This window comes from Podarcis bocagei, assembly GCF_964188305.1.
Source record: "Podarcis bocagei genome assembly, chromosome: 4".
Lineage (NCBI taxonomy): Eukaryota > Metazoa > Chordata > Lepidosauria > Squamata > Lacertidae > Podarcis > Podarcis bocagei.
In genome coordinates this window covers 70,213,022-70,237,076 of record NC_138128.1, presented here as the reverse complement: position 1 = coordinate 70,237,076, position 24,055 = coordinate 70,213,022, and the positions used below count along the sequence as shown (strand labels likewise).

The window sequence follows — 24,055 nt, the reverse complement described above, 5'->3', positions numbered from 1 at the left end:
TAAAACAGGCAGATAATATTGTCTTCCCCCCACAGTTTCAATAAAGCAAATTTAGTGTTTTAAGTTGAGTTTTTTAACTTCAGAAGGTCCTTATTTCACAGACTTGACCAAAATTAGAGTACCATGTTGAGCTATTACAGACAAAAAAATTTCCAGGGTTAGTAAAATAATCAGGTCAAATAAGTGTTTACAGTACAGGTTTTGAGATTTCAAATTACACAGTAATATCCTATCACTGGATAGTCAAGAACAGTTTTTAAAAGGAAAAAATGTGGGGGTTTTTTGGGGGGGTTGCAGAAGCATGGTACTATGTCACATTTGTCTCTGTCTGCAGATTGCTTCAATCATAAGGGAGTGGAGAAAGCAATTGCAAACTTAATTAGGTTCAAGCTTTGCTGTATGAAAGTGTATTGAAATACTTAGACATGCTAGAATGAAGAAGCAATGGGCTTTATTCCATCTTAACAGATAATGCCTGTGATTTCTAAGACTTTGACTCAGTGCAGACAGAAAACTGGATCCCTAGAACTGAAGTTTATAAAATGGGCCCCAGCTTCCAGAATATCCTTCCCTCTTCATCAGTCCTCCCCTCTCTGTACAAATTCCCCTTTCCCTTCCTTTGTTAGCCTTAACCATGGTGTCTCATTGTGCTTGAACCAATCCTAATAATGATTAGGGCTAAACAGAATTTCCATCTGAATCAAGGATTGTAAGCTCACCCCAAACCCTGGCCTTCTTTCCTGGCTAAATGGATGCAATTCTTGCTAAGCCTTATCCATCGTTAGCTTTGGTGCACATACAACACTGGGCAATGGCTAATGCACACCAGGCAATGATGGAATTTGCACAAGATTGGAGAAGAGATGGATGAAGGATCTTTGCTTTATTGAGACAATTTAAAATAACTGGTTTGCAGGGAACCAGCATTATGTTTGCATGGGACACATACTTCCAGTCCCGGCAGTCTTCAGCATCATTGCTCCACTCCAGATACATAATCCGAGACCTGCTCTGCAAGAGATATCTGAAAAGCTTTGAGCATTCATTAATTTCGGGTTAATTTAAAGCTAAGAGTTAGTGATGGGCATGTTCTCAGAAGCTCCTCTTGGATTAATCTGGAAATTACCCAAGATCTTCACATCAAAATAATAAAAAAATCAGGTTTGAGAAGCCAAACAAGCAGCAACAATTGGAGGAGTGCCTTGGCTTCCACTGTGTTTGGCAAGAGCCGAGGTGTTCCTGTGCACCAGTTTCCCATGGCATGGGGAAAAGCCAATTGGCAACACTTGGAGGAGTACCGGAGCATGGCAGGCCAAGCCAGAAGGTGATGATTCCCCTTTGGACAGGGGTGAAAAAAATGGAACAGGCCTTGCCTGCCTTTTCGGTGTGAGTGGTTGGAAGTCTAACATTAAAATCACTTTGATTTATATCATTGATATGTCATAATGATCATGTTTCATTTGGCCTCCAGCAACCATTCAGTGTTGTGTTAAATTCATGGAAAGAACCATATCTCAGACTGTTTCTTGCCATCCCATGAAAGATAGACCATTGAGGTCTTTCTGTGGGAGGCAATCTCTAAACAGGCAGCAGTGAACAGCATGGCAGTTAAGCCCTTATGTCTAAATGGAGAGTCTGGATTGGCATCTAGTGAAAGAAGGGCCAGAGCAGGGTTTGGGTTCAATGGTTAATCAATAACATTAGAAACTATTAAAAATGCCTTGCCCAAGCCCACTAAGCTCCCACCATCGATGTATGAGGTCCCCTCCTATTGCCACCAGCATTGGGATGTTGCAGAGGTGGCACAAGAGAGCTTGACTGGATTCCAGTGCCAGTGAAACACTACCTTCATAAGATGTTTCACCCATAATTTAATCAGACGTCTTCATCTGTTGTTATGCCTAGGTCATTTCCCCATGCCTTGTGCATGCCATTTGCATTTCCTACCTTGTAGTCCAACCCCTCTTTACACTGATTCTAAGCAGTGGCTCTTCAGGATTTCTGAAAGTGGACTTTCCTGGTGGGACATTCCTAGCCCTAACTGCAGATGCTGGGGCTTGAACCTGGGACATTCTGCATGCAAAGCAGATGCTATGTCACTGAGCTACAGCTGAGGGTTGTTGGTTTTCCTTGCTGAGGACCAATAAGGGATAAGCCCATCTCCTACCTACACCTTGAATGGGGCTAAAGGTGCTTCCGTAGGGAGGGGGGAAAAAATAGAAGGGTTCATCTAAGGAAACTTTTCTTCTATGCAATGTAGGAGTGCTCTGTTCCTCCATTTCTTTGCATAGGAAAAATAGGCAATTGATCACCTACTTTGATTTTAATATGAGCTGGAAAATAATTCAGGTATTTCCAAGCCTCACCTCTTTTTGGAAGCAGGCTTTAACGAGTTCCCAAAGTTCTTTTCCAAATGTGGCTTGGGAGAACTTCTCTGGCAGACTCAGTAAGAATATTTGGGGCCTAAAGGATATTTTCTGCAGAGGTGGTTTTTTTTGTTTTTAGGCTGGCCTGACATTACAGCAAACCATTTACCTCAGAAGCATTTGCAGAGGGCAAGGTGCCATACTCAGTTTTAAAATTGCACTTTAGTTTGTTCCAGCCAAGCTAAATATACCTTCACCATGACATTATGGGCAAGATGTGCATTTCAAGTAGGGAAACAAGTATATCGTAGATAATAATAAAAATATATCCATGTAATGGCCATTTATTTTTTTCCATTATTCTTTCCACACCTGTCCTACCTCTTATATCCAATGGCAGTCAGAATCTGAGAAATACTAAGATGAATATATTATAACGCAAGAAATATGCATTATTACAGGGGCGAATTTATGGCAGTGCCAGTTTGCCTGCACAGGAACCAAATGGAGGGGAGGAGAGGGGAGTGGTGAAATCGGTTCCCTCACTCAGTAGGTGGACTGAGAGGTAGGACTATCCTCATCCCATGTCCCTCTCTTATGCATGGTAACAGTAAGGCAGGTAGTGAGACTGGAAGCCAGTGGTGAATGATTTTCGTTAGGAGTTGACAGCTTTCTCTCTTTTTTGGAGAAAAGAGCAGGCAATTTCTAAACTTTGAATTTTTCTTTATGCTTGAGAAAGATGGATAGAAAATCCAAAGAGCTCTCTCTGACTTTCTTTGTGAATTTTTTTTTTCCTGGGAGGGAGAATCAAGCTGGGGGGAAGGAGAGGAAAAATGGAGAGGAGAGGCTAGGATAGGAGAAGACATGGGGAGAAGAAGGGAGTGCCAGCCTCCTGTTGTACCATCTGGGGGAGGGGCATAAAATTTTGGCCTCTCACGGGATGCCATATTACCAAATTCCACCCCTGCTTATTATAATCTTCCTGTGACTAAATGTAAATAATGTTGGCCAGATCATAGCTCTCAGATTCTTAAGGAAGAATTTGTTCTATGCAGAATTTGTTTTCTGAAATTTAAGAGATTAAGAAGGGGAAATGTATTGTTACAGCAAAATGTTCTCCGTAGGGGTTGTTTAGCAGATTATTTCTGAGTAACAACACTATAGATTTCAGCTACAAGAGCCATCAAACACAACTGTAAAAACCTGCCTGAAGGGCAGCTTTCTATAGTTACCACAGGGAAAAAAGAATTGCTTTACGTAGATCAATTTAGTGTCTTCTAAACACTGTATGTTGAATGTTGGGTCTCTTCTGATGATTCCAGTTACAGAGTCTAGAGTATAATTGTGCCTGAGGTCTAGTTATCATTGAGATGGTAGCCCATTTTCTGGGCTCCTGAGAATGCTGGTGGATACTCATGTGATTGAATGCTAGTTTGTACAAAAATTACCTCTAGCATTCTCCCTCACATTTGGTTTTCTGTCTGCAGGGATTTAGATGAACCAATTGGCTGTCTCGATTTAAGGCAGCTTCATGTATTGGTTCTAATTAGTAGATCTGGCAAGAGTAAGAAGAAGAGAAAAAACATTGACTTGGGATAGATGGGATCGGTGTCATATGACAATTGGAAAAAAACTTCCTACAAATGTAATTTTCTTTGCGGTGCTATATCATATGATCAGGCTTTACTAATGCAGATTACATCAACTGGCACAGCAGGATCTTTCCTTTTGTTTCTTTGTTTGAACATCTGGCAGACTCAGGTTCTTGCAACCAGCAATTTATACATAGTTTGTTCAAAACAGGTTAAATACATAATACATTTACAGATATTTTCTTCTTCATAGACTCTGGAATTTCATGTAGTAACATTATTTCACTGGCACATTGTGCTGTGGCATATTTGAGAAATGTCCTCATAATAATTCACCAGGAAGTGGTGAAAAATTACAGAGATCCTGAAGAGACAAGTAAAGAAAATAAGTCAGCAATTTGATGCATGCTTGCTTGAGAATATGTCCCAATGCACACAGTATGACTTATTTCTAAGGAAACATTCATTGGACTTGGCTGTACAAATGTTATGCCAGAGCAAGCCTTATTTAAATCATTAAAGCAAAACTGGACAGTTTGGAGTCAATGAAAATTGTATTCTTGAATAACTAGAAAACATAATACGATTATAATTAAAATAGTCTTTCAAAGAAGGTTTGTGAAAATGCTAGCTGATGAATGCCTTTTGTTGTGCCTAATATTATCTACAACAAGTATGCAGGGAAATAGAAGGGTGTTGCAATCAATGACAGACATAAGACCAATCAGCAAAACCTGTTCCATTTCAAACAGTGGAATAAAGAATTAGAGATGCGGAACAAATCTGACAGTACAGGATGATATATGAGATTGTGCTCTGTAGAAAACTTAATTTGTTTTATCTCTTTTGATCTTTTCTTACTTTTTTTGCATAGTGTAAATATTGTAAAAAATAATGAAATTTTAGTTTTACTAATGAGTTTTTTCCTGACCACTTCACAGGTAAATTATCCAGAGTGACGAGCAGCACATGAAATACAGAGCTATAATATATTCCAATACAGAGCTATAATATATTCCTTAAGCCAAATGATTTTTGGCTTAAGAAAAGGCCCTTAGAAACACCAAAGAGCATGAAAATTGTACATTAATGCCCCTCTCTTAACTTCTAGGCTATGTAATATGTATATATATATTAAATACAGTGGTGCCTCGCAAGACGAAAAGAATCTGTTCTGTGATTCTCTTCGTCTAGCGGTTTTTTCGTCTTGCGAAGCAAGCCCATTGAAGGATTAGCAGATTAGCGCTATTAGCGGCTTTTGGCGGCTTTTAGCGGCTTTTAGCGGCTTTTAGCGGCTTTTAGCGGCTTATCTGCTGATCGGATCAGCTGATAAGTGGCTTAGTGGCTTAGAAAAAGGGGGGGAAAGGAAAAAAACCAGCAGGAACTCGCAAGACATTGTCGTCTTGCGAAGCAAGCCCATAGGAAATTCGTTTTGCGATGCACCTCCAAAACTGAAAACTCTTTCGTCTAGCGAGTTTTCCGTCTTGCGAGGCATTCGTCTTGTGGGGCACCACTGTAGTTTCATATATTATGATCGTTCACAACTTAGATTCCATGTGTTAGGAAACATTTTGCCGTCCTCTTCCAATCCCTGTCTGTTCCTGTTAAACAGTGAGCTATAATGCAACAAAATCAATCATGGCTCTGTCTCTCTTGTTGCTTCCTGCTTCTAGCCCAGCTCTCTCACATGACTCTGGCTATTGCCCTTCTCACTACCAGCCATGTGATGAAGGGGGCCTACCCATTTCCCCTCTGGCACAGAGAAACCTCCTTTAATATACTAATAACTATACTTGTGCTGGTACTTAGGTGGCAAGTAGACCCTTCCCTGGCTAATTCAACAATGGGATCCTCCATTAGATTTTACCACTTGCTGTTTCCAGGGAATTAGAAGCAACCTCAGGCATCATACAGACTGACCCCCGCTCCCAAACTCACAACAATATATTCTTTTTCTTTTGGATGGATGACTGTAAAAGTAGTGCCTGCCTACTCTTTTAAAATTAACAGGTGAGGCTCTTCTCTGCATCCTGACAGTGGTGAAGGTGTGACTGGCTGGGATGCAGAATCGGGCCTTCTCTGTGGCCATGACTAAATTTAAAACTCTCTGCCTTGTGCTTTCAACTGCCTAGTCAATACAAGTTCTGGCAAGCAGCGTTGGTGCATCTTTAGCAGACTGACCTCTTGTTTTAGGTTGTTTTTATATATTGCTCCTGCCTCTAGCAATTAATGGTTTGCTGTCTTGCTAATGTTTTGTGAATGGATTTTTGTAGTTGTCTTTTGCGTTGTTTGCTGCCCTGAGAATCGTGAGAAGGGCAGGATATAAATCTGCTGAAATATATTGATAAACAACCATTGCATTTCCGGGCTTGAGGGGTTAGTAGAAATGAGATTCAATCCCCTGAATCTAAGACTGTAAACACATTTGCTGGTTTAAAGCTATTCTTCTTCTCAATTCAGATCAAAGCTGATTTGGGATAAATGTATCAAAATGCAGTGTTTTGTAAGATAGGCAGGGTAGATCCAGGTTAGATATGAGTTGTGGCTAATATGGGTGGATCATTTCCCAAGTCAGTGGTGGGAGTTCACTGGATGCAAGAGTGAACAGGAATCTGCACACAGCCCGAGACACTGTCAGTCAACTTAAATCTTGCTTTCTGTCCTGCTAATGAAGCACCACTCTGTTTTGAATTATTCAGCTGAGAGAGTGATAGTTTTGTTGGTTTTAGTATACCAGATATGCTGGTTTGGATCTTGAAGGCATCTTCTGATGCCCTTCTCCAGATGTCTACATCAAATTAGATATAGTAGTTGTAAGAAAGAAGAACTTTTATGTTTGTGCAAAGTCTCCCTAGATAGGCTAGCCTGATAACCACGTTATGAACCATTAAGCAAAAGTTGGAGACCTTGGCATTTCTCAGAGTTTTCAATATTAAACCCTTTGAGTAGTTTTCATATCCTTTGGATATTCTTGTACTTTTAAAATCCATGACAATTAGGTGCTGCTCTGAGCTCTGTTAAATTGGTTTTATTTTCTGCTACTAGTTTTCTGCTGTATTAGTTTTGATGGTTTTATAGTCTTGTTTTAATTTTTATTGGATACTACCCAGAAAACCTATGTTGTCATAATATCATTGAAGGATAGGAAGACAGCTAAATATGCTCAATAAAAACGTATTTTAATTTACCATTTGCTATCCACAAATGCACCTGAGCTATTCCCACCTTTACTTCATAAAATTTATATATCAGTTGATTGTAGAAAAAGAACTTCAAAGCTGGGGATAGATCCAGGCTGAGAACTGTTAGATAGAAGGACAATTTTTGGGGGGATCAAAACCGGGGGAGGGGGGGAAGAGCCTTAGAATCCAAAGGGTTACAAGTATATGCTCTTATTTGTTAAGATTTTTTTGTAAATATTTTAATAATTGGGAATTCCGTGAAAGGGAATGTGGATCGATCTTAGAAAAAGAGGTTGATGTGGGTATTAAAATGAGGTATAGAAGTTTGAAAATGGTTAATTAAGATGATTTAAGTAAAATATTAATAAGGCATTAATTTGGGTATAAAGAACTTGCTGGGCTAATTTTTGAATGGGGATGCGAGAAGGGGAGGTGGGGGAAGTCCGGGAAAGTGGTTAAGAAAATAAGATTTTGAAATTATATGTGTTATTTGTGTGTAATGTTGATGTTTATGTTTTTGTGTGTTTGTCTTAAAAAATGAGAAAATCCTAATAAAAAATTTATTAAAAAAAAAGAAGAACTTCAAAGCTGGGTGAACATTTTCAGTTGGGTTGGTATTTGGACTTTTATGAAACACATTCTGATAGGTTTCACAACTTTTTCCTTGAGTAGCTCCATTACATAAGTTGGGTTGTTTTTTTTTTTTTTTTGCTTGAATGGCCATAAAGTTGCATTACTGATCTAATTTCATTCTACCATGTAATTGTTTTACTGAGTGATGTTCTGGGGTTACTTTAGAGTTCAGTTACTAAATTAAATCAATTTAGTTATTAATTACCATTATAATAGAATACAATTAATATAAAAATAAATGTTTTAAACTGTTACTACAATGAAGAACTACAAAATTTAATGGAGTAATATTAAGTCACAGCATAATGAGAACCAGCACTAATGGGAATGATTACAAATGTGAAGAACAGTTATGTCTAAACTAATCATAGAAGCTAAAATATATGATATTCTTTTGCTGATTTTCTTTTGCAGAGTCTTGAATACTAAAAATTCCCATAACTTACATAATTGATTACGAATTCCCCACCCCTATTTGCATTTTGTTTCCTTTGCAATGAAGTGAATGTGTTAGAATAACATAATGACAATGTAATTTATGTAATTAATTATGTAAGTTACATAAATTATGTAATTTAGCTACAGAAAGATAAATAGTGTGCATTTCACCCTGTGTTTGTTACATGCAGCAATGTGTCAATTTCACAACAGTCTCTCTCCTGCCAACAACTACACTATTTATCTTTCTGTGCTTTCTTACATTCTTACATTCTTACTAAAAGTAACATATATAATTCTAAAACTGTCAGCTCTGTCTTTGCAAGATCATTTATCTCTGCAACAAAGGTATCAAATAACATTTTCTCTCTTTTAGGAGGTGGGATACTTTAAGTGAAATACACAAAACTCAATTTAAATATACCCCCAAATCCTGTGAACCAATTTTAGCTTAAATGTTTGTTTCTGGAGTATGGACACTTTCAGAATCTGCTACTGTTAAGCAGAGTGTCACAACTGTGATTGGATGCATATTGAACCTAGAAAGTAGGAGAGTCTCTAAGGTAATATATTTTTAAAGATAAAGGTAAAGGGACCCCTGACCATTAGGTCCAGTCGTGACCGACTCTGGGGTTGCAGCGCTCATCTCACTTTATTGGCCAAGGGAGCCGGCGTACAGCTTCCAGGTCATGTGGCCAGCATGACTAAGCCGCTTCTGGCGAACCAGAGCAGCGCACAGAAACGCCGTTTACCTTCCCGCCCGCCGGAGCGGTACCTATTTATCTACTTGCACTTTGATGTGCTTTCGAACTGCTAGGTTGGCAGGAGCAGGGACCTAGCAACAGAAACGCCATTTACCTTCCTGATGGAGTGATACCTATTTATCTACTTGCACTTTGACGTGCTTTCAAACCGCCGACCTTCTGATCGGCAAGTCCTAGGCTCTGTGGTTTAACCCAGAGCGCCACCCATGTCCAATAGATCTTTAGACACATGCAAAACTAGGGAACCCATCAAAATTCACCCATACAGCCAGGACTGAATATTGCACAGGCACAGGCAGAATGAATTATGCCAAGGGGTTGAGCAGCAGTTAGGTGTAAATAATGGCTTTTCAGACTGGAGAGCTGAAAAACCAGCTGTGGGTCTAGAGAATAGCTGATTCAGCCCTTTGCAATAGCTAGGAAACTGCAGTATAGTTTTTATTTATCATGTTCCTTAGTGGATAATAAATTGACATGGGGGTGGGAATTGTTTTGGTGCTTATTGTGATCAAATAATTATCTTAATACTTTTGGACCTTTGGTCAAGAAGCTTATCTTCCTCACCCATCATTCCACTGCAGTTTTTTACGCTCAGCTATTGTGTTATGTAAAAATATATCCATGTAATACTGCTACTATGGAAACTTTATTATTATTTATTCATAAGGTTTATAGATGGATAAACGTTAGATAATATCATTGCAATATACAACAATAAAAATGAAATTATAAAGACAGATGAAAACAGTTTCCAAAAGAAATATGATTCTGCCCATGGGTCAACTCATCCTTTTGGGAAAGCCTGTAGGTTGGCTTGTTTGTTTGTTTGTTTGTTTGTTTGTTTGTTTGTTTGTATCTAATGAAATGTGTTTTATGTTGGAGCCTGGAACTTCAGTGGGTAGTGTGATCCCCAAGGCAAGTGCCATGAAATGCTCAAAGAACACGTGTCAGGAAGCTAGACAAGAAGTTCATTATATAACCAAAACAAGAGACTCCTGGCTCCACCCAAATACAGTGAGGTCCATTGCCACCTAGTGACTAAACTAGATGACACTGCCTCTGCAATAGAGTTCCAATCGGCCACATTGATTGATTAATAACCTTTGATTAACTAAAAAGTTGGCTTTTTGTTGAGCATTCACCAAATGTATACGATTACTCACCAAGCGTTATTTAACTGGGTGACAGCTCAAGTAAAATGAAATAGTAAAAGTGTTTTGCTTTAGGATTTTGGAACTCATGCCACAGTTTTATGGTTACAGGAATATATTTCAGTGGAGAGGGAGAAAGAACACTTGGCTTCTTCTTAATCCTCCCTTTGAGCATGTAATTATCTGCTGCTGTTTACAGCATAGGGAAAGGAATGGTTAATTTCATGTCATATAGCAAAATACAGTGTCAGTTCATTCAAAATAGTTGTTTCTGTTTTTAAAGCAGAAAATTAGTCTGTCAATTTAACAAGCTGCAATCAGTTTTAATCTAGCAAAATCAAAGGCACAATCAAGAAAATTTGCGCACTAATCTAGGGCAAAACACTTTTGGCTAGGAAGTCGTTGTTTACTTCAGTTGAAAATAATGTATAAATAAATATTTTGATGACTTAGACAAAATTATTCATCTTATTTTCAAAACTATCAAAAATCTAGAACATTTGTTGATGTTGAAATAGCTATATTTGCTGGGCTGAATATATCCAGACATCTATATCTACAAACACTTAAGTAAAGGTTTAGAAGAAGGCTAAACTCAGATATGGTGTGTATAATTTCAGATTAGTCTATAAAATCCAAATGTAGAAATATATCCAATAAGCAGTAAATTTTAATGTGCTTCGACAGTTCCTATTTTGTAATTTAATATTGATTGGTCATTAAATGAATGCTTAGGAAAAAAATTAATAGGCATGTAAGATATTAATGTACTTGTCAGCTACCATGGTTAATTCAATATTTCTTCAGTGATATATACATCATCTAGAGTCATAATGAGACATCAGTTTTGTTAGAGGTTTTTGGTCAGTTGCTACTGAACAGTTTTACAGTATATCAGCTGAGACATTTGCTGTGTTAAATATATTATACATTGCTATCTAACAGAGCCATCCAAGCTCCTTTTGACATACGTGGTGAGGTGGATTGGGTGAAGGAATCCCCCTGTCCAGATCTGATGTACCTCCAGCTGCAGAGTGAGAGACCCATGTAACAACTGTAGTGTAGAGCTCTTTTCCACCTGCTGAAAATGTAGGTGGTAATGCTACAAGTGGGATCGCCATCACTAGGAGCCAGCAGAAATGGACTTTTCTAGGGTTGATTGTATCAGGCTCAGTAGGGCAGATGACTGCATTGGACCCCAAAAGAAAGCTGATCACTGTTCCCGTTTCAGTCTTGCACAGCAATCTGCCTGCTTCCACTTTCTGTCCCAGTTGCCATGCACTCCATTAAAACCCACTGGGCTTGCAGGCGGGTTGAGAGTAGGATTGCTCCCTAAAATTCCTACCCTTTGATAATGCACTACTCTCTTTTTCACATGACATAATACAATTTGTTGTTGTTGTTTAGTCGTTTAGTTGTGTCCGACTCTTCGTGACCCCATGGACCAGAACACGCCAGGCACTCCTGTCTTTCACTGCCTCCTGCAGTTTGGTCAAACTCATGCTGGTAGCTTCGAGAACACTATCCAACCATCTTGTCCTCTGTCATCCCCTTCTCCTTGTGCCTTCCATCTTTCCCAACATCAGGATCTTTTCCAGGGAGTCTTCTCTTCTCATGAGGTGGCCAAACATTGGAGCCTCAGCTTCATGACCTGTCCTTCTGGTGAGCACTCAGGGCTGATTTCCTTAAGAATGGATAGGTTTGTTCTTCTTGCATTCCTTGGGACTCTCAAGAGTCTCCTCCAGCACCATAATTCAAAAGCATCAATTCTTCAGGGATCAGCCTTCTTTATGGTCCAGCTCTCACTTCCATACATCACTACTGGGAAAACCATGGCTTTAACTATACGGACCTTTGTTGGCAAGGTGATGTCTCTGTTTTTTAAGATGCTGTCTAAGTTTGTCATTGCTTTTCTCCCAAGAAGCAGGTGTCTTTTAATTTTGTGGCTGCTGTCACCATCTGCAGTGATCATGGAGCCCAAGAAGGTAAAATCTCTCACTGCCTCCATTTCTTGCCCTTCTATTTGCCAGGAGGTGATGGGCCCAGTGGCCATGATCTTAGTTTTTTTGATGTTGAGCTTCAGATCATATTTTGCGCTCTCCTCTTTCACCCTCATTAAAAGGTTCTTTAATTCCAATCTGATATATGTAACTTGACCAGTTATTTACTCATTTAGATATTTTCTGCTTGACCTGCAAGCCAAAGTCCTTGGATAAAAATTGAATCAAGCAAGTGCAACGAAGGAAGAGGTGGACTTTGGGCTCTCAAATTTTGGCAGTACCCTGTGTGACGCTAAAAGTCGGCATCCCCTGTCTCTTGCACTCTCTTCTACAGCATTGTTGTGGCATCCAATGTGGCCAAACCAGTTGCACTTCTCTAAAGCCGCCTCTGACACAGGGTTCAGCTTGCAGCTTGCATCTACTAAGAGAGCAAAATGCTCTATCATGGGAAGAACAATCAGCAACCATCACCCATGCCTGCTATTCTAAACTTAATCAAAATCTTCCACTTTCATGGACTTGTGGGTTGGGGCTCTGTGACTAAACTCTACATCATGTACTTTCAGACAAGTTGAGCCTCCACTGTGCCCTGCTGCCCAGGCTTGATAAAGCTCCTTAGAAATGAAGAACGTGCAGCAAGTTACATGGTTTTACAAGTTTTACATGCACAAATATTCAGTTAAAAAGGTTTAAACCTAGCCACACTTGAAAAATGCAGGCTTTTCACAGGCTTTCCCATCGTTCAAAACAAAAGCATCTCAGAGGCATTGATGTTAAATTTCTTTAATAAAAGCAGGTTACATGCTGTCTTCAAAATTAAAACAAAGGCAAAAATACTGCCGCGTTTTCCCACTTTCTTTGGTCTGTTTTATATTTCCTTGTCTTTGTCTCCTGAAACATGGTGTGCTTCACTTATGTGAATACATTTTATAGTTGGAGAGAGAACTTATATTACAGGGTTGTCAGTTCAAATTCTGAAAAATATATCAGGGGTAACAAATATAAGCATGCATGACTTTAGGGAAGAGAGTTTTTCCACAGTTTCTTTTTTCCATAGGGTGCCTTTCATTATAATGAAACTAATATTTTTATTACATCTCCTGTCTCTAGTATTGATGATACTAGAGTTAAACCTAAAAGGACTCTGAAGACGAATAGCTTGCTCCTGTGATATTGTACTCTACAACTGGAGCACATGGCACAGGGCTTCAGGCTTCCAAACTCTATAGACCAATGCTTAAAAACAGGAAAGCAATGCACACTAGAGTCTTTGAGACTAGAGTGAGTCAGGAGAGGGCTCCCAGTAGCTAGTGTGGAGAGCTATTTAAACCTGCTATAGCTTACTCTCCCTTCCTATGGGTCCTTGCCCTAACACCCTGCGCCTAGCATGAAAACCATTATCCATAAGAGTCCTGCTGGATAGGAACAAAGGTCCATTTAGGCCAGTATCTTATTCTCAGAGTGACAAATAATGTGCCCGAGGGAAGCTTGCAAGTAGACCCTGAGCGCCACAGCAATCTCCCTAGCAATTGTGCTACCTCTGAAACTGGAGGTGGTACACAGCTACCCCTTTTCTCTGAATTGAGCATCATATTGCAGTTGGGATAATTACCCAGTTATCTTTAATAGTACTGCCCTACTGAATTGTAGATTAAGCAACAACTTTTGCCTAATTTAGGGATATAATCCAATTGGACCCTTTCACTCACAAAGGGCTATTCATTCAGGGGATGCATCCAAGAACTGGAGAGTAGGAGGTGATATTTTTACTGATGTCACCTTCTACTCCATTCTGTAGGGAGCCTCAAGTCTCTGGAGCTGATCTTCATGGTGTGCTGGGGAGACAGAGAACTGGCAAAAATGGCATCCCCTTCTGTGATCTGCAGGATCAGAAGCCCTCCTGTGAGGACCAAGGGCACCCATTGCATTTCAACCAATATTTATAATGTATCCTGTGCTTTTCATGGTGTTAAGTGTTTGCCAGCTTTAGGTGTCCTGGAAGAAAGAAGCTACTGTGGATTATCATTGCTAACTGGTTAAATTTCAAGCCTCACACCATCAGAAATGCATGCTCAGAAATTGACATTTACTTCAATTGTCTTGTTTTGACAATGCTGAAATTTGCTTAATTAGATTGACTTCACTTAATTCATTTAGCTAGTTTTCTGGAGTCAATGCAGCCTAAACAAATTAAGCAAAGTCTAATTAAACTATCTGAACCTAGATTCTTTTTTTGTTCAACGTCTTCGGTATGTTTGTTGTTTTTCTTTGCTTCTGTTTTGTATTTTGCTGATTGCAGCTTGTTGTCGCACATGGCAGCAAGGAGAACCTGGCAACATACCAAATGTAAGAATATGCACAAATTGTTTGAGAAATTTTGAAAACATATTGACTAGAAATAGCATATATTCAATGCAAACTGTCAAAATAATGAGAACATGTTCAAGAACAATTTGCCAGAATTAAGAAGTACTCCTTTATATCTCTAGTTAAAAATTCATAATTTTTGGGTTTGGGCATTCCGGTTTGGGGAAATGTAATGTTTGTTTGTTTGTTTACTTATTCATATTCCACTGGTAGTAAATATGGCCTACTCTGAAATAGAAAATTTCATCCCGTCTCTGGGTGTGTTTTCCTCCATAGCTTGCTGAGAACAAGCTGGAACCTTAGTTTTGTTTGTGTAACAAGTCCTAGCTGCTATGCTGAGCTGTTGTTCTGTTGTTCACCAACAAATACAACTGTTGAAGTTATCCTCACACCTGCTGCTTCCTGGTATTAGAGTAGGCTTTCCCCACACAGTGAGTACTCTTTCCAAACCTATGGGTTACCACACCACCCTTCCCTAAAGGAGCTCAGTGCAGTGTGCAAGCTTCTCTCTCCACCCTATTTTATATTCACACAAAAAGCCCTGAGGTAAATTATGCCGAGTTTCACAGCAGAGTGGGGATTTTGACCTGGGCTAAACATTCCAAGTATTAACGACTCTTGCTTGCTATTGTTAAGAATGAAGATACATTTTATATATTTTTATTTTCTACTGTTGGATAAAATATTTGGGAGAAAAATGTAAGTGAAATATTCAGTAAAACCAAAGCTAGGATGAAGTCTTATATAGTCCATTTTAGTAAAACTGAATTAACAACTGCAGCCGTTCTGGGATATGTGTGTGTGTGTGTGTGTGTGTGTGTGTGTGTGTGTGTGTATCTCAATATATATCAGCATTTAAGAAAAAGAAATACATTTTTCCCCTTGGTGCCTGTAACGGCTGAGTTGTTTGCTTTGGATTTTTTTTATCTTTCAAACTGATTGCCAGAAATGTCAACATCCTTCAGGAACGAAAACAGTTATTTCCCACAATTCATTTTCTGAGAGCTGGTCTACCATTTGGGAAGAGCCACTCAGGTAATCATACATTAGTAAGACTAATCACTTCGTTAGTCTATTTTGTTCTATATCTGTGTTTTGTCCATTTTTGTTTTTTTGAAAAACGCAACTTATTTTATTGGTGTGGGGCTTGTTGCATCATTCTAGGTGAACAATCTGACAATGGAGGGCGTAGGTTAAACCCAATCGCAACGTCCTCCAGCTTACTCATTTCATGGTGTTAATAAGATTGTATTTACGGTACTTATTTTACATAATTCTAAATCACCCTTAATTCAGGCTTGTGAACCACCCTGTGATCTAAAAAGTTCAAAAATTGAGTACAGTGCCTAAAATATAGCTCATTTGAAAATGAATTTATACCTGAGCACAAAACCACACTGAACACAGTGTAAACAGAAAATCTGGAGTCTCCTGAGTGTCAGAGTTGACACTGCCATAAAAAGTAGTTTTAGTTGAAATGGCTGGTTAACCAATTATCACTAAGTGATTCTGTAGAGCAGTTTTCTCTTTGTTGCAATCGATGTGAAAGAATCTATATGATATTGTACCTGTAGCTTAATGACAGTAATGTTTGACTGAATGGATTGCATAATGCAATAAATGACTCTAGTGACTCCAATTAAAAGCCACGACTGTGACAGCCTTGTCATTTTGTTGGCAAGATAGGGGTAACAAATCAATTCATACCTACCTCATATGAGCATCAGAATTATTCAATTAATTTCAATGCACAAGCACTGAAAAGAATTGTGAAAATTCAGTCCAATCAGGACAGAACGTTTTCAAAATAAAGTATCTGTTGCAATAACCTTCAAACTTCCCAGACCTGGGAACCAACTTTAACTGAAGCAAGCACTGGGGACCCATTTCTCACATTATTTTAATCAAATGTTTGTATAGTTTTGTTGAAGCCCACACTAGATCAGACCATGACACATTAGTGGGTTGTGACCCACCAGGTGAAGACAAATGAGTTACCTTCTAAACAGCAAGAGGGGTACTAAGGTGGTATCCTGACATCATTGAATAGCTCTGTTTAGTGTTGTTCACTCTCATGTGACACCAGAACAAGACGCAGAAACTTGGACAGTCAGGGGGGCCACTAGGTGGCGCATCGGAAGATGGCTGACAATAACATCTCTCCGACCCACACGAGGTAATTTGGAGGCTATGATGGGGGTAATTAGCCTCCCTAACCCCCCCAGGATTGTGGGGGGGACGGCCCTTGCCTGCTGTGCCCTATACCACCCCCGAATTTGTGGGGGTGGGGGCACTAGGCACAAAGCCCTCCTGTGGGATTTCCGGCTCTCCTGGATGCCGTTCCTGATTCGCGCCGCTAGTTGCAAATGATCTTTAAAAGAAACAATTTGGACGAGATTAATTGCACATGCTTCAAGGAAAAAGGGGAGTAAAGACTGCTGACAGAAGAGATCTCTGATAACAAGACAAGAATAAAATATGAGAAGATACCGCAAGATATGGTATGACAAATGGGGGAGGGGGGAGAAAACCTGCCTTCCTTTTTTTATGTGATTTAACAAGAATCCCCTCCCCTAATGAGTCAGAAACTAAGGACTTAAGCTGTGGATTTAAGGCTGTGTGGAGATAAACTTTTGATCCAAAGCAATGTTTCAAGATGAAGCTGGAAAGCTAAGAGTTCTGGAATGACGCCGTTAAAAATGCCGTCGCCATTTTGGGAGGCATTGTTGGAGCTCTTGGGTCTGGGAGGAGAAAGAGAGAAATAGAGTTGTTTACATATCGTGGATCAACTCCTTGGTGGGACTTAAGAGCGACAAATGCCAAAATTTACGATGGAAAGGGCGATGTTATCTACGAAGGAGATATATGGAAACCATCTGGACTTAGTGGAGGAACGGGAAATCCACACAGGATTATTATACTTGCTATCGGTTTAAGGAGACCAACAGAAGAGATCGTAAAAGAAAAAGAGAAATTATATGAATAAGATATGATGTGGAAACACTAAGATAAGACTGGATAGAATTATGAACTTCGTTTGGACTGATTGGGACTGATTTGGACATTAACGCAGTAATAAGAAGATGATCTGAATCCCCCTTTGGATCTTGAAGTATGGGTTCCCCCAACAAAAATTTAAAAATTTGGCTTTGTAATTTGGAATTTATATGATGTGATTTAATTTGATGTGATTGGCCAGTTAATAAAAATTATTTTTTTTAAAAAAAAAAAAGAAACTTGGACAGTCAGTAGCAAGTGTGTCTGGAACTCTGTATGGTAGCATATATGTGCACATAGACTTCCTATGCGCTAAACACAATTCTTAATTGTGTGTACATTTGTTCTGTTGAGAGCTTCTGCAAATATAAGGCAGGAGAGCTGCATTCAATGTTGCACATGTTGCAAGCGGGAATGCTTTTATTCTTTAAGAGTCATTTGAAAATGCTGCAGTGGTTCCATCCTTCCAGCATCCCAAGACTTTGTCAATTATGTAAATATTGTTAATTTGTTTGGAGGGATTGTAATGTTTCTAATCATATTCTGTGGTAGTGTACGAAGATTCCTGCTGGATCAGACCAAAGGCCCATCTAGTACCTCTGCTTATTTTCACCTCTGGTTACATATCCTTCAGGATATGCAGGTAGCAAACCTGGAAGTATTTTTCCGGGTTTTGCCCCATGCGCATGTGCAGAAACACTAAACCGTGCTGTGCGCATGCACCTAAACGGCACCTCCAAATACACCCACCTCGGGATCTGAGTGGAGCTCCAGAACGGATCCTGTGCACAACCGGAGGTACCACTGTATAGAATTTTGTTCAGTCAAGGATTCTCTTACCACATTTTGAAGATAGTGATCATATAAAAGGCCATCCTTCTCATAAGGTCCAGAGTCTAAAATACCCAACATGAGCACTGTGGCCTTTGTGACGTCCTCGTTGAATGATGAAAACAGCAATTGCAGAGCACACATCGCAAGCAGAACTCTTGCATCACTTCAGACACAATACTTTTCAGAGGAGATATTTCATACATGTGCATGCAAATGTGAATTAGTCTTGAATGCTATCAGGAATTAGTTGTATTATTGGCATACTCCAGGGTGTTTTTTGTAATGGGATGAAGGAAGAGACAAATTCAATCTGGATGTAAATTCTCTTTTTTAATATGACTAAACAGTATTGAAGAAATGCAAATGTATGAACTGCAGATGTGAATACATTTTGTCCTAAGAGATTTGTAAGGAAGTAAAAGCCCTGAAGGGCTGAAACTGCTTCTGAGTTTTATGCATGTTGTGTATATCTTTGTGTCTGATGCATTAATCTTGCATTAGTTGTCTGGATCCTTAATTGACAAATGCTTGCTTAGAATATGCAGACTGTCTGAAGGAATGCCTCGAGCATCATCTCCATATTATTTATCTTATTAAAGCATCCACTAGGTTGGTGTAAAATATCTTCCAAGACATTATATTTATTTATTTATTTTGCAAACCAATTCTGGCCCTAGGAGACAGAGTAAAACTTTACTGTAATAAACTGTAAACAGCGGTAGTAATAAGCAGATTTATATATATTTTAGCTAGTACATAAAAATGTAAACAAAAGACTTAAAAACACATGTATTTCTTGTTTTCAGGCCATCAGAGCTCTGGTGAAGAAATGCAAATAAGGTACAGTTTATTTTCTTTTAATATAGAAATGCTAAAGGCAAAGTTAAATTTTACAATATGTTTTCCCAATTCCCCCAAATTAATCATTTTATGGGTTTTTTAATGGCACAGTGTAGAAATAACTATTGTATGCTCATTGTACCATATTTTCTTGGCTGATTCCTGCACTGTCCCTAATGGTCCATTTTCTATACATGTTTGACCTTTATATGTCACATTTTTATTTAACTTGCATGTATGTAGATTCAAGGGATTTGTAAGGATTGTGGTACAGATGAATGCTGAATATGAATCTTTAGATGAATGATAAAACCTACATTATTTAAACACACAGCTTTTCGTTGCAGTGGAGTGCAGGGAAGTTCAGGTCCTGAAAGGTTTTTAAAAATTCAGTGAGTGAAATGGATATGGACACCTCAAGGGGAACTTCAGTTCAGTGTTCTTAATTCTACCTGTTTAGTTACTTTGGCTGTGTCTACACATAACACTAAGCCAAACCATGACTTAGTATGGATGTGTGCACCTCCGGGCCCAAGGCTATCCAGAGCTAAGAATGAAGAGCTGGTGACAGAGCCATTTTTGTGAAAGAGTATTTTTCTATAATATTTGTTTAGTTAGTTTTACTGCCCTTCATCCAAAGATATCAGAGCGGTTCACAGCATAAAAATACAAAATAAAAACTCAAAATACATAATAAAACAAGAACAAAACCAGTAATCCCCTCTCCCATAATTTATGTTGATGAACAAGAAAGCAAATCTGTGAGAGAACTTAGACATTTTGCACCACACAAACGTTGGTGTTAGACACAGTTTACACTAAAGAAAAGCAGTGCCTTTTACTATCCTTGTCGGATTTGCCACTGTAGTCAACGCTTTGATAACTCCAAGGCTGGATTACTGCAGTGTGAGACTGCCTTGGGCCTGGTTCAGAAACTCCAGCCGATGCAGAATGACCGCTCACCGTATAAAATGGGGGGCGACCTTTGTGTGGACGCGTGCAGCCCCTGGATCTGGAGCGGCTCCATTCAGCATAGGCTTGGCTTTGCCTTCCCTCAGGTGGGATACCTGGAGGTCTCCGCCTACCCCAGTCAGTTGTCCAATCCCACCTGGGGGAAACGTTGCCAAGGAGATCAGGCCAGGTGGGGGAGGGATTACCTGCCCACACAATAGAGGGAGGATCTTACCTGGGAATCCTCACATGTTCTCCAGAGCCAGCCCATCCCCCACACAAACACTGGATAACCCTGATGCTCCCTAGGTCCCCAGCTGGGGACTGGGGAGGGAGAACGCCCAATGCCTGAGCCAAGGTCTACCCACATTTGAAATTTAATAAAGTTGTGGCCAATTTAATCCCATAGCACGTTGTCTTGAGTCGTTATTCCACATGACGGGGGGCCCGCTCGGGACCTGGGGACTCCGCCTGTCCACGCAATGTGGCAGCCAGACTGCTGATCGCCGAAAATATTTGACACCATTATTAAAACATCTGTACTGGCTTTCCATTTACTACTGAGCCATGATCAATGTCCTATTTTAATTTACAAAGCCCTGAAGACGTTAGGTCCAGGGTGTCTTAGGTTGCCTAAAGCCTTGTATCGCAGCTTGATCACTGAGATTGTCTGCAGGCGTGTTGCTAGTCATTTTCTCAGTTGGTTAGGCTCATTTATCCACAACAAGACAACAAGCCTTTAGTGACATTGGCATGTCTTGTGGAATTCTCTGCCAATAAAGAATCAGCAGGTGCCTCCTGTTTAAACCTTTAAACACCGGCTGAAAATGCTTCCAATCCATCAGGTTTATACAAGCAATTAAGAATACACCAAATTAAGAATACATGTTTTTAACTGAGCTCTGATTTTAAATATTTGGATGGTATTTTTAATAATATGTATAACTGTTATAAGCCACTCTTTCCTTTGGATGAAGTGATTGCTAGATACTTTGTAATATTTGAGTTTATTTACGAGCATACAAATTGGCCACAGATTGAAGCAGACTGCTTAACCAAGCCAGTCCAACTTTTCATACTAAGTGGGCCACAAGAATACTTTGAGATGGAATCTTGTTGTGTGGGAGGTCAGAGGTTGCTGAGGGCTGCCAAAAAGGCATCAAGGGCTGCATGTGGCCCTCGGGCTGTGTGCTGAACTGGCTTAAACACACCAATAGCAAAATCCACTACCCCAGATCTGATTTCCAGAGAGTCAGCTGTAAAAGCACAGAGTGTGTGTCCTACTTCCAACAGAAGAATGACACAGTTAAGATTGTGCTGTTGTGCAGTCTTGCCTCAGTCAGTTATATTATCCTTTCCCCATTCCATCAGAAAGCTTGTGATTTCTGGGCAATGGTAACACTAGGATTCTCTGAGCCTTTCTCTTGTTGTAAAGGCTGCATAAGGGAATCACACTGTTTGCTTCCTCCCTTAAGATGACATCACTGATCATACCATGGCAAGGGGGCAGTGTCAATGCTACAGGTAGCCTCTGCACAGAGTGATGGATGCACTCAGCATGGTTATTTAATTTCTCTTAATACCCCATTATTTGGAGATCACTGTTGGGAATGGGCTTGGATGTAGGAAATCTCAGCTCATTTCTCCAGTTCACTAGGAAGCATATTGGATAGCCTTGAGCTAGTCACTATCCCTTAGCTTAACCAGCTCACAGAATGGGTAGGAGACTAAGATGTTACTCTGACTTCACTGAAGGATAAATGGACTTTGAATGCAAGAAATAAAAAAGGTTGAAGAAAGAGATAAAAAGAGGCAGTTAAAGCCAATACCAAATGCTGTGTCCTTTAAAGATTAGCACTTTTAAACAACACTTTCTAAAAATCAATTTAACAACAACACAGACAATGCATTATTCAAACCCATAAACAAACATAAGTCCATTGCATTTGGCAGGGAAGCCTTTATGTAAACTTTACTAAGTGGGAATTAAAGTAATCCAGTCTGTGGGGTATTTTAAAGTTTAGTGCCATGACTTCAGTAAATGCTTTACCCTTTGGTTCTCATACCTCTTTAAGAAATGACTTGTTCCATTCTGCTTTAATTTGAACAATTGTTTCCTTTCCCATTTTTAATTTTATTCTCACTGTAGAATGCAGAGGACGTCAGAGACTTATCTCTCCTTCATAAATGGTCATAGCTCAAACTATTAGTACAGGAGAAAAGTGTGGAATTATATTAAAAAAATCCACTTTAAGACAAAAAAAGATTAATCCCATAAGCTGTTCAATCAAGTATTAATGAAATATTTCCATTATTTCCAAATGAGTTCATTTTAACCACATATTTCAGAGGTTCCTGGCAATCTCTTGCCTTGTTCTGTTGGTTTAATGCCAACATTGCTGACGTAGGGATGCCAGAAAGAAGACAGAAAAACTGGATGTGATAATGACATAATGCACCCTTTCCTGACATAGAATCATAGAATTGTAGAGTGGGAAGAGACCACGAGAGTCATCTAGGCCAACCCCTTGCAGTACAGGAATATTTTTGCTCAATGTGGGGCTCGAACCCTTGACCCTAAGATTAAGAGTCTTATGCTCTACCAACTGAGCTATCAGTCCAAGTCCTAGGTGTTGTCTGCTCAACATATGAAACATACATATATTCACATACTTCACTATTGTTTCACTTGAAGAATCTAATTTGCAGACACCTCTATTTGACTGCTCCCACATTTAAAAAATATTGTGCTTGCTTAAATACCAACAAGCATACAAAACACTTGTGCATCAAGAGCTATGCTATGCTAGATCCCGCTAAAGAAAGAGGTGAAACAACACAGCCTACCAAACAATTTATTTTGCAATCACCTCTTTTAATAAAATAAAAATTTATGTACTAATAGAAACTCAAATGCTATATAGTAAAGGGGAGCGTACTGTGAAACAAGAGGAGGTACCAGCATGTACCACAAAAAAATATCCAATGAAGACTTTGCATTCTCAGTAGCCACAAAATGAAGGATTCCTTAGATAGGGATTGCCTGTTAGTTCAACCTCCACAGATTGTGCATTGTTTATATTACCAATCTTCATGAACCCTCTATCTGTCATTACTTTCTGCCATTGTTTTCACTCATCCTTAGATAACTTCTAGATTTTTTTTTACTTCATAGAAAGAGTGATTTGTTCCTACACGTTACATTGCTTTGATTCCGACTTTTAATTTAGCAGACTTCAAATTTCATTTAAGAAAACGTAGAAGAGGCAGTGACACACTGCTTCGCAAATGTGTTAGGAAGACATAATATTTTAGAACGATCAGAGCACTGTTTATTTAGAGACCTCTTTGCTCTCTTAAACAGGTTGTTTAAGGAATGTTACTGTGCATTTATATGTGTTACTTCAGAGACAAGGAAGCTATAATAGGTGTTAAGATGAAGCCAATATGCTGTATTAAAAAACAGAGAGTGAAATCAGCTCACATCTGGGCAGTGTGAAATCATTTGCTGCTTTGGCTTCCTATTACAGAGTCATAGAATTAGAAGGGACCTTGAAGGTCATTTAGTCCAGCACCCTACAATGCAGGAATCTCAACCAAAGCATCCCTGACAGATGGCCATCCAACCTCTGCTTAAAAACCTCCAAGGAAGGAGACGCCACCACCTTCCAGGGGAGTCCATTCCACTGTTTAATAGCTCCTCCCATCAGAAAGTTCTTACTGAAATTTAGTTGGAATCTCCTTTCATGGAACTTGAATCCATTGATTCTGGTCTTAGCCTCAGGAGCAGGAGAAAACAAGTTTGCTCCATCTTCCATGTGACAGCCTTTTAGATATTCAAAGATGGCTATCAAATCTCCTCTCAGTTTTCTCTTTACCAGGCTAAACGTACCCATTTCTCTTAACCATTCTTCATACATCCTGGTTTCCAAAACCTTGA

General features: G+C 39.3%; 1 protein-coding gene across 14 annotated transcripts in view; it reads left to right on the top strand.

Annotated features, from left to right (window-relative positions):
• PCDH15 (protocadherin related 15) overlaps nucleotides 1-24,055 on the top strand; it is a 678,468-nt gene that overhangs the window by 230,487 nt on the left and 423,926 nt on the right. For 13 of the 14 annotated variants that reach the window (XM_081189558.1, XM_081189550.1, XM_081189563.1 and 10 more), the window contains one exon: nucleotides 19,131-19,164. The exons of the other annotated variant lie outside the window; for it this stretch is intronic. The gene's annotated coding sequence lies outside the window, so the exon portion shown is untranslated. The remainder of the gene's footprint in view (nucleotides 1-19,130; nucleotides 19,165-24,055) is intronic. 14 annotated transcript variants of the gene reach the window in all.